We start from the raw sequence: 11741 nt of genomic DNA on the forward strand, positions 1-11741 counted from the left end.
TGTTTTGTATGCCTCATTCAGTGACAACAATGCGTGCATTCAAAGGTATTTGGAGATAAAATGGCTCGAGCTGCGTATATGTTAATATCTTCGCATAAACCTGATCAACATTTTCCAGTTCTTCGCAATGCTTCGAGAGGCGAGATTGTTCCAAGTTTAGACACCATTTTGGAAACTGAAAATCAGGTTATGAACGAGAGCGGGTGGCGATTACCAGTATGCGTTGCAATATACGGTACAGGTCAAAACTTAGGTTTTATAGATGAGGATAGATGTTTATATGTGCTACCGTTAAACACCAATGTCACCATTTTACCCGTATCTTCACATCTTTGGTGGTTATGTGGTTGGAAAGTATATTCTTTTATTCCTCCGAGAGCCTATGGCAGGCATGGGCAAACTACGGCCCGCGGGCCACATACGGCCCGTTAGGCTTTTCAATCCGGCCCGCCGAACTTGCCCAAATTATAGTACAAACAGTGTCTAAAACTCATGACAAAAAGCTAGCGAACAACAGGGCAGATAACTGAAAAGTTGCCTGCCCCATTTTTCCCAACTTGAAGCAAAATGAGACCAATCCCATTAAGAAACATTGTCACAAAGTATAAAGTTTTTTTTTAAATCAAGAATGCACCAACTACAAATGCTACCTTGCTTAATTTACGGCAAATGCGCATGGCTGTAAATTTTGCTAGAGTAATCGATTGTCATTGTGGTGCACAATGCAACGTTTGCATTGATTCCTACGAGCCACTAAGCCCCTTTCATAAGTCTCACGTACACTTTACAGTCACGGTTTAATGTAAATTTACGTTTTGTAGCGTCACATATGTTGTTAGCTTCTTTTGAATCTTTCTTCTAGTTTGAGGTTCTGTGCATCTATTTTGGAAAATGACATGCAATTGCACGACTTTGTAACGCTTGCGAAAGTCCGGAAGAAAGAAGCAGGCTTCTGATTGGCTGCCGAGCCGAGTATGCAAATTTCAACTGCAGGTAGTCTATGTTTGTGTGCTCGGCGACGGTACACGTGTTTTGTTAGCGCGTGAAGGCGAGAGCGTCAGTGAGGAGTTTGTTGAGCGCGCGGTCAGGACAAACCATCTATGATTTGGCGGAATTTAACACAAGTAGGTATTATTGAGCTTGAATATTTCGTTGTGTAATAATATGTTTTGAATGTTGAAAGTGATTCCATTTTTCAATAAATGTTGATTTCTTTGCCCCTTCGATGGAAACTTAAAAACAGACGCAATCTTGATAAATCACAGTGCATATGTTATTTTAATCTATTTCCATTTCCTCCTCCAAGTATCTGCGAAGTAGTTTGTAAATGCCATATCTTGCATATTCCTTGAGACAAATTTATTAACTCAGGGATATTTTTCACATTTGAAAGACAGTTAATAAATTGGGTTGTAGTGTTTTTACTGTGCTATGAGGTTTGTACATACTACATTTAAAGGACAACCGGCACCATTTTTTGTTTTTGTTTCCCACTGACATCAGAAAAACGTTTTATAGCATCTAAAATACCCAAATCAGGCAGGCTGATATTTTTAGTTAAATGAAAAACACCAATAAAAATGACTTCAAAATGAATCCGGAAATGGCCAGTTTCAGAAGGTTGCTCGAGAATCAAAACAATGGCTTCAGATTTGGAGAAGATGTTTTCTTGTTCTTGTTCTTCTGAAGAGGAAAGCATAAATGTTTGCAATTGATTCTAGGAGTCCTCCCATATCAATTCGAGCCGTCAATGACAGCAATGGAGCACCCAGAAAAAGCAGAAGATTGCGCCCAAGCTCCGTTGGAAATGGGCTGATTTGTCAGCTGGGAATTTGTGTCAGCGAATATCAAATAGTTGTCTTGGTGCAACACACAACGATTCACCATGGCGTTATTTATGTGTTTTCCTTCTAATTTCGCCATCAACACGGATTAACACGAAGTTTTCAGACTAAACAAAGTACCCAAAATGCATTGTATGTCTCTTTCTCGGTCAGGGCGGTCCAAACGTGACGTCACATGGGGATCGTCATCAACTCGAAAACAAGACTTCATATATTCAGCGCAAGTCTTAAAACGTAAACTATAGCTATATGCTGTGGAATCTTTGTAAAATACGCTCAGTCGAAGTCATTTGAAGTGATTTTATAAATTATGGACATAACTTGTTCGGAGTATTTCCGGCCCAAACACTCCCTCCAAATGCTCCTGGCCCGGCCCCTCTGTCAAATTTTAGAACCCAATGCGGCCCGCGAGTCAAAAAGTTTGCCCACCCCTGGCCTATGGTATGCACGCACCTGTTACTGTAACTGACAATACTCTCATCATTACCAGTCGTCCAGCGCACCATCATGTGAAAAGAAGAGTGTCGTTTAAGCCCCATGATTCGATCTGGGGAACTGATGTTCCAGAACAATTCAAACACCATAGCACGGGAAGTAAGGTAATGTTAGCTCTTTTTCCACAAATTGGAGTGGCTAAAATCATGCTACGAATTGAAACAATTGACTACAGGTTTCAAGTGTTTGTAAATGCCAGTTTGGAAGTAGATGAAATGCAAAACACTGAAATTGCAGCAATTAGACAAATGGTGCTGCAAAATAGAATGGTTTTGGACCTTTTGACAGCCCCACAAGAGGGCGTCTGTGCTATGGTGGGGGACACTTGTTGTACGTACATACCCGAAGAAGCGAATTCCATAAACATGACTGATGCTTTGTCTGTTATCAGGGATCTCAGAGACGCCATGGCCAAAGATCGACTGACTGATCACCCGTGGATCTTTTACGGGCTCTTTGGGGGCCCTTCGTATCGGACTTTGGTCAGAGTGTTTATCCCTTTCGCAACTGTGATTGTACTTATTTTCTTAGTCATTGGTTGTATTATTCCATGCTTAAGAGCAATGCTAATGAATATGATAACTAATTCTCAGGTGAATTACGCAAAGGTTTTGTATCAACAAATGCGTGAAGGGGACCCTGTGTTGTAGCTAGGAATAGTACACCATGGCCAGAGTGTGGTTGCTCCAACAAACAAAAGCAAAAAAAGAAACGGAGAGCCGAGAAGGAGTTTTCCTCATTAAAATTTAAAAACCCTCACAAATGGAGAGGTTATATATCACAGCAGCAAAGTTGTGATAGAGGTATTTCGCCTTCTCCATGGTGTTAGTTAGATTAGGTTAGATAATATTAGATAATGTTAGATAAATTAGATTCGATTAGATGAGTAAAGTAAAAATAAAGAATGCTTCCCTGTGCAGTTAGTATGACGTGCATGCATGAAAACTGTTTTAGAAATGTATGAACTGATGTTTAAATGTGCAAAAGGAGGGAATGATAGAGTGCTTATGCACATTAGTATACATATTACGTTATTTCATGCTTAGATTAGTAAACATATTATGTTATTGCATGTTTAATTTAGTTTACATAGCATTATCAAGCATATTAGTTAAATAGTTGTTGCAACAGGCAAATTCAGTCTAAGGCCCTCCCAACACTAAGTTGTTCGTAGCCGATTGGGCGGAAGATCGACTTGTCCGCAACTGATTGGTCAACAGACTGTCGCGGTATTCTTTAAACTAAGACTGAAGAGGCAGACGGGGGTTCTTCTTTTTTCCAGCTCCAACTAGAGATGTTTCTCACGATTGTTACTGAATAAAGTAGTTTTTTCTGTGTCCCAACTATCGACTCAACTGGCATTTCATCAAGAAACTCGACGAAGTCCGAACCAGACGAAGATAAATGAATTTTACCCAACAGCCATCCTGCAACCTTTTTCTATCTAATTCCAGTTTTTCCTTGCCCAATTCCAATTCTTTTATCTGCAATTGTTGTTCTAAAACTTTCAATGTCCAATTACCTTGTAATCCAACAAATAAGGGATCATCTTCCAATTTCTTAAACAGTGTCGTTCTGTCTCCTTTTTGACATTTTTTATATTCACCCCACTCATAATTTGTGTTTCTTTGTAAAATTCCACAATTTCTCTCCACTCACTCATTTCATTCATCTTATCAATCACTCTGGATGCATCCATTGTCATTCTTTCACACACACACAAACGCACACACCCAAGTGCAAACGTTTACACCCACACGAGCACTTACCAAAAAACACCCAAACACACATTCGCCGCACGCCTGCCCACACACAAAACCCTAGGCCAAATTACTTTTTCGAATTAATGATTTACTGTGAGTCTTTGGTAACATATCACAAAGAAGATTCTTCGTTTACGACCGATATAATTTAGGGAAGCTTTTCCCAGAGGATCTCAAAACTCGTTTTATTTGTAAGTATTCGTCAATACATTAGGCCCGCCCCTGCGGAACAATAGTTCACTGAACTATTTTGCACACTTATTACACAAAACATAAACTTTCAAGGATCGATCAATCGGACCCAACACTCCTCTTTGATTTGCAGTGTTCAATGGCAGAATTTTGATTGTTAACGGGTATTCTGCTTACCTTTTTGTTTGTGGGATCCCTTAGAGGAGCGATAAATCCAAGTGATGTTCCTGAAATTTCCTTGTCATCCACGGTTTTAACTAGTATTGAACCGCACTTCTGTGTGTACCAAGAGGACTCTTCCTCGACTCAAACATTCTTTTTGAACTCGAGCAACGCTCCTTGCGTTGATCAGCCGTAACTTGCAAACCCCAATCGACAAAGACACTTCTGATACACAGGTGATCTTCTCAACGCGACGGGGTCACCATAAATGTTTAGGTTAAAATATAACAGGCTAATATTAGCATTTTACGGTTATCTTTAAAATTGTAAATATTATGAACGGAATTAAATATTTACCTTATTGCGCAACGTTGTAACCTAACAATTGGCATGTTCGTTGTGAGAGAAATCACCAAAGAAGCCGGCAAGTTACTCACAGATGATTTATTCCTAACAAATTGATCTAATGCAGAATTCTGGGTCTCAGCTCCCTGACACAGAAAATATTCATGTGCCCCAAATCAGTAAGAGAGACGAAAGACAAAAACTGAAACTGAGCAGCCCAGATTTAAAGGTGTCCCACATGCATATTCAAATTTGGCTCAAACAAAGAAATCAGCAGTTGATTGGATCCCTCTCCTCTGATGTCGTCATCCTTTTGGTGGGGTGTTGTGGAGACGGCTCCAGTTGCCTTTGCCAAGATAGCGTTGGTTTATGTTGTATCCCTTCACCTCCTTCCTTCAGCCTTGGTCAGGTCGTAAGTTTTCCTCTCCTTTTGGTGATACGAATCAGCGTGGAGACGTCTCGAGTTGCTCTTTTATCTTTCCTTGGGTGATGAGGACCTGCTGACCCCTTGACATCCTGGTTCCTGAACAGACACAACTCCACAAACAAACATGCAAACCTTCCATGCCCGCCTGCACATACTCCTGTTGAAAGCAAAGCACTATCAATGCTGAATAACTCAAATGTTTTACCGCTTATCCTACCCAGTGCCTAACATGGCTAAGTAAATTTATTACTTCCTTTATTGCAGAACAGCCGACCCCTTAACCCCCTCGTATCTAAACAACCACAACTTCAAACATGCAACCTTTCCACATCTGTGCCTTCACCCATCCACTGAAAACAAAGCATCATTTATACTGATTAACTCACTATTTTAATGTTCATCATACATAGTTAAAAAATGGCTAACTAAATGTATTTATTTTCTTCACCATCTATTTTCCTTGCGGTACAATTTTAACCTCATTGTCGTCAAATGAGCGGTAGCTAGCTTTGAGGTGCATATGTACTGCAGATTGAGGCCCAGTAGTATTATCCCAGCGGTGTTGATAAAGTATTTTTTTTTTGAGAATGTGTTTCGTCTCCCCAATGTTTTGCTCTTTATAATTTTCATTTTTCCAATGTATTGGACAAACTACATTACTTTGTTTTTCATTTGACAGCCTATCTTTTGGATGCACTCATGTTTGCCTTCAAGTGTTTATCGGTTTGAAATAAGTAGGAATTTTGTGTTGCCAAAGGACTCTGTAGTTTTTCAGAAAGCCCTGCAATGTAAGGTAATGCTACACCTCTCCTTTTAGTATCTTCAGAATTTTGGGTTTAATTCCCTATCCTTTTCTTTTGACATTTATTATGATTACTCTCCCTCTGGTCCTTGACGCCCTCTGCGGACGTAATCACATAGCGTCACTGATCTGGTGATCAACCATTTCACCACATAATATTCATAGTTATACATAACATTTTAAGCGCCTTTCAAAGCTCTAAAGGCCACTTTACAGTCATGGGATAAGAACGTTTTTTTTTTTTTGTGCGAGTGAACAGAGGCAACCATTCGCGCCAGCGTTCACTCTACCCGGAATGAATGGACGAAACGGATTGCATTGGAAGTCAAAGAAAGTTACCCACGTTAACGCATCAGCTGGACTCACATGCGCCTTATTTAACAACACGACACAAATAACACCTTCATCGATTCAAGCCTGTATTTGGAAAACCAAATAACCATCATCCGACAAGAACGAACACTATGAGCAAAGAAAGACGCTCTACCTGCAACACTATAAAGAGGGATTTTCTGGCACGTTACCTCGCTTACGGCCATACTACCCTGAGAACGCCCGATCTCGAAAGCTAAGCAGGGTCGGGCCTGGTTAGTACTTGGATGGGAGACGCCTGGGAATACCAGGTGCTGTAAGCTTTTTTTTTTTTTGCAGCCACCCCAAACACTGTGGGCCGGTAAATGGTCTCTCCCGTTCGCGATCCGATTTCACTTTTCATTTCACGATCACCCCCGACGCGATTTTAAACGGCTTCCCACACGTTGATTTTACTCTTGAGTCGCTGCGTGTAACGATATGGCTTTCCGGCAGAGGGAGCTGTCCGCATGGGGGACCGTCATGACAGTACTCGTACGCGAAGCAGAACTGGGCTTCTGCGTGCCTGATGGAGAATAATAATTTATCATGTTTAAAAGTGCCGTGCTTTGCTGGCCAACTAAACAATGGGCCTACAGTCAAAGCGCAGATGGCCACAGTAAATCTGAGTGAAACAGACACGGCAAGGTGAACTGTCGTCTCCATCAAGATTCTAGAAGGTCCGGCCTTGCACAGAATTTAGGGCTTGAGATACTCCTTTTCCACCGAAGTTATTTACGGCTTAAACATCCTGCACAAGCGCCAGATTACAAATTTATCAGTTCTTGGAAAAGACAACCAATTAAAATGTCTTATGTTTTACTGCTTGCAGCTGTTGGTGCTCAGAACGCCCAGAGGCGTGGCATTATAATCAAGAAAACTGTGTTTTACTAATATATCACTGTAATTTGCATATACTCTCAATAAATAGCTTGGCAGAGGGGCGCACAATTCAGACGTATGTCATCTGATGACTGCGTCTCCTGCCGGCAGTGGGGACAATCTTTCTGGTTCTGGGTCTCTGTCCACGGTGTCTGTCTGTCATGTCTCTGACAGTGCCGGACAGCTTCTTTTACTCCCCTTTCAAACCATCTATTTTCCTTTCGCTACAATTTTAACCTCATTGTCGTCAAATGAGCGGTGGCTAGCTTTGAGGTGCATATGTACTGCAGATTGAGGCCCAGTAGTATTATCCCAGCGGTGTTGATAAAGTATTTTTTTTTTTTGAGAATTTGTTTATTCTCCCCAATGTTTTGCTCTTTATAATTTTCATTTTTCCAATGTATTGAATAAACTACATTACTTTGTTTTTCATTTGACAGCCTATCTTTTGGATGCACTCATTTTTGCCTTCAAGTGTTTATCGGTTTGAAATAAGTAGGATTTTTTTGTTGCCAAAGAACTCTGTAGTTTTTCAGAAAGCCCTGCAATGTAAGGTAATGCTACTTCTCTCCTTTTAGTATCTTCAGAATTGTGGGTTTAATTCCCTATCCTTTTCTTTTGACATTTATTATGATTACTCTCCGTCTGGTCCTTGACGCCCTCCGCTGACGTAATCACACAGCGACACTGATCTCGTGATCAACCGTTTCACCACATAATATTCATAGTTATACATAACATTTTAAGCGCCTTTCAAAGCTCTAAAGGCCACTTTACAGTCACGGGATAAGAACGTTTTTTTGTGCGAGTGAACAGAGGCAACCATTCGCGCCAGCGTTCACTTTACTGAATGGACGAAACGGATTGCATTGGAAGTCAAAGAAAAGTTACCCACGTTACCTGTCTCCATAAACTCCAACTAGTCCAAAATTCCTCAGCCCGGATCATCACAAAACCCCTCTCATTTCACCACATCACTCCTGTCCTCCAACAGCTCCACTGGCTCCCTGTTAAACTCCGTATTGAATTCAAGATACTTCTGTTTACATTTAAAGCCATCCATAACCTTGCCCCCCCCTATCTGTCTGACCTAATTCAAATCTCCGTTCCTACTCGGGCCCTCAGATCCTCTTCCTCCCTCCACCTCTACACGCCCTCTGCCCGTCTCACAACGATGGGGTGCAGAGCTTTCAGCCGCTCCGCTCCTAAACTCTGGAACTCACTTCCACCCAACATCCGCAACATTGACTCCCTTCCTACTTTCAAATCTCACCTGAAAACCCACCTCTTTAAACTTGCTTACATGGTCTAATTTATTATGCTGTTTTATTATTTATTGCTTTATGCATGATTTTACTGTTTTGTGTGTTGTCTTTGTTGTAAAGTGTCCTTGAGTGTTCAGAAAGGCGCTTGTAAATTAAATGTATTATTATTATTATTATTATTACCGCATCAGCTGGACTCACATGCGCCTTATTTGACAACACGACACAAAAAACACCTTCATCGATTCAAGCCTGTATTTGGAAAACCAAATAACCATCATCCGACAAGAACGAACACCATGAGCAAAGAAAGACGCTCTCCCTGCAACACTATAAAGAGGGATTGTCTGGCACATTCCCTTGCTTACGGCCATACTACCCTGAGAACGCCCGATCTCTTCCGATCTTGGAAGCTAAGCTGGGTTGGGCCAGGTTAGTACTTGGGTGGGAGACTGCCTGGGAATACCAGGTGCTGTAAGCTGTTTTTTTGCAGCCACCCCAAACTCTGTGGGCCGAGAAATGGTCTCTCCCGTTCGCGATCCGATTCCACTTTTCATTTCATGATCACCCCCGACGCGATTTTAAACGGCTTCCCACACGTTGATTTTACTCTTGAGTCGCTGCGTGTAACGATATGGCTTTCCGGCAGAGGGAGCTACCCACATGGGGGACCATCATGACAGTACTCGGACGCGAAGCAGAACTGGGCTTCTGCGTGCTGGACAGCTTCTTTTACTCCCCTTTCAAACCCTCTATTTTCCTTTCGCTACAATTTTAACCTCATTGTCGTCAAATGAGCTAGCTTTGAGGTGCATATGTACTGCAGATTGAGGCCCAGTAGTATTACCCCAGCGGTGTTGATAAAGTATTTTTTTTTTTTGAGAATTTGTTTAGACTCCCCAATGTTTTGCTCTTTATAATTTTCATTTTTCCAATGTATTGAATAAACTACATTACTTTGTTTTTCATTTGACAGCCTATCTTTTGGATGTACTCATTTTTGCCTTCAAGTGTTTATCGGTTTGAAATATGTAGGAATTTTGTGTTGCCAAAGGACTCTGTAGTTTTTCAGAAAGCCCTGCAATGTAAGGTAATGCTACTTCTCTCCTTTTAGTATCTTCAGAATTTTGGGTTTAGTTCCCTATCCTTTTCTTTTGACATGTATTATGATTACTCTCCGTCTGGTCCTTTACGCCCTCTGCGGACGTAATCACACAGCGACACTGATCTCGTGATCAACCATTTCACCACATAATATTCATAGTTATACATAACATTTTAAGCTCCTATCAAAGCTCTAAAGGCCACTTTACAGTCACGGGATAAGAACGTTTTTTTGTGCGAGCGAACAGAGGTAATGATTCGCGCCAGCGTTCACTCTACCCGGAATGAATGCATGAAACGGATTGCATTGGAAGTCAAAGAAAAGTTACCCACGTTAACGCATCAGCTGGACTCACATGCGCCTGATTTTACAACACGACACAAATAACTCCTTGATCGATTCAAGCCTGTATTTGGAAAACCAAATAACCATCATCCGACAAGAACGAACACCATGAGCAAAGAAAGACGCTCTCCCTGCAACAAAAAAGGGATTTTCTGGCACATTCCCTCGCTTATGGCCATACTACCCTGAGAACGCCCGATCTTGGAAGCTAAGCACGGTTGGGCCTGGTTAGTACTTGGATGGGAGACCGCCTGGGAATATCAGGTGCTGTAAGCTTTTTTTTTTTTTTTGCAGCCACCCCAAACACTGTGGGCCGAGAAATGGTCTCTGCCGTCCGCGATCCGATTTCACTTTACATTTCACGTTCACCCCCGACGCGATTTTAAACGGCTTCCCACATGTTGATTTTACTCTTGAGTCGCTGCGTGTAACAATATAGCTTTCCGGCAGAGGGAGCTGTCCGCATGGGGGACCGTCATGACAGTACTCGTACGCGAAGCAGAACTGGGCTTCTGCGTTCCGGACAGCTTCTTTTACTCCCCTTTCAAACCATCTATTTTCCTTTCGCTACAATTTTAACCTCATTGTCGTCAAATGAGCGGTAGATAGCTTTGAGGTGCATATGTACTGCAGATTGAGGCCCAGTAGTATTATCCCAGCGGTGTTGATAAAGTATTTTTTTTGAGAATTTGTTTAGTCTCCCCAATGTTTTGCTCTTTATAATTTTCATTTTTCCATTGTATTGAATAAACTACATTACTTTGTTTTTCATTTGACAGCCTATCTTTTGGATGCACTCATTTTTGCCTTCAAGTGTTTATCGGTTTGAAATAAGTAGGAATTTTGTGTTGCCAAAGGACTCTGTAGTTTTTCAGAATGCTCTGCAATGTAAGGTAATGCTACTCCTCTCCTTTTAGTATCTTCAGAATTTTCGGTTTAATTCCCTATCCTTTTCTTTTGACATTTATTATGATCACTCTCCGTCTGGTCCTTGACGCCCTCTGCTGACGTAATCACACAGCGACACTGATCTCGTGATCAACCATTTCACCACATAATATTTTAAGCGTCTTTCAAAGCGCTAAAGGCCACTTTACAGTCACGGGATAAGAACGTTTTTTTGTGCGAGTGAACAGAGGCAACCATTCGCGCCAACGTTCACTCTACCCGGAATGAATGGACGAAACGGATTGCATTGGAAGTCAAAGAAAAGTTACCCACGTTAACGCATCAGCTGGACTCAAATGCGCCTTATTTGACAACACGACACAAATAACACTTTCATCGATTCAAGCCTGTATTTGGAAAACCAAATAACCATCTCCCGACAAGAACGAACACCTTGAGCAAAGAAAGACGCTCTCCCTGCAACACTATAAAGAGGGATTTTCTGGGACATTGCCTTGCTTACGGCCATGCTACCCTGAGAACGCCCAGTCTTGTCTGATCTGGGAAGCTAAGCAGCGTCGGGCCTGGTTAGTACTTGGATGGGAGACCGCCTGGGAATATCAGGTGCTGTAAGCTTTTTTCTTTTTTGCAGCCACCCCAAACACTGTGGGCCGGTAAATGGTCTCTCCCGTTCGCGATCCGATTTCACTTTTCATTTCACGATCACCCCCGACGCGATTTTAAACGGCTTCCCACACGTTGATTTTACTCTTGAGTTGCTGCGTGTAACGATATGGCTTTCCGGCAGAGGGAGCTGTCCGCATGGGGGACCGTCATGACAGTACTCGTACGCGAAGCAGAACTGGGCTTCTGCG

General features: G+C 41.9%; 1 non-coding gene and 3 pseudogenes across 1 annotated transcript; all 4 read left to right on the forward strand.

The window, feature by feature from the left end:
• The first annotated feature begins 6557 nt into the window (after positions 1-6557).
• On the forward strand, positions 6558-6665 carry LOC148881187 (5S ribosomal RNA; annotated as a pseudogene).
• Positions 6666-8890: 2225 nt separating this feature from the next.
• Positions 8891-9009, forward strand: LOC148881188 (5S ribosomal RNA). Its single transcript, XR_016114137.1, has one exon. It is a non-coding gene; the product is annotated as a 5S ribosomal RNA (ribosomal RNA).
• A 1136-nt stretch (positions 9010-10145) lies between these two features.
• LOC148881189 (5S ribosomal RNA) lies at positions 10146-10254 on the forward strand (annotated as a pseudogene).
• Positions 10255-11383: 1129 nt separating this feature from the next.
• Positions 11384-11502, forward strand: LOC148881190 (5S ribosomal RNA; annotated as a pseudogene).
• Positions 11503-11741: the final 239 nt, after the last annotated feature.

This window comes from Hippocampus bargibanti, unplaced genomic scaffold, assembly GCF_051943395.1.
Source record: "Hippocampus bargibanti isolate YZ-2025 unplaced genomic scaffold, ASM5194339v1 Contig00117, whole genome shotgun sequence".
NCBI classification, from domain to species: Eukaryota; Metazoa; Chordata; class Actinopteri; order Syngnathiformes; family Syngnathidae; genus Hippocampus; species Hippocampus bargibanti.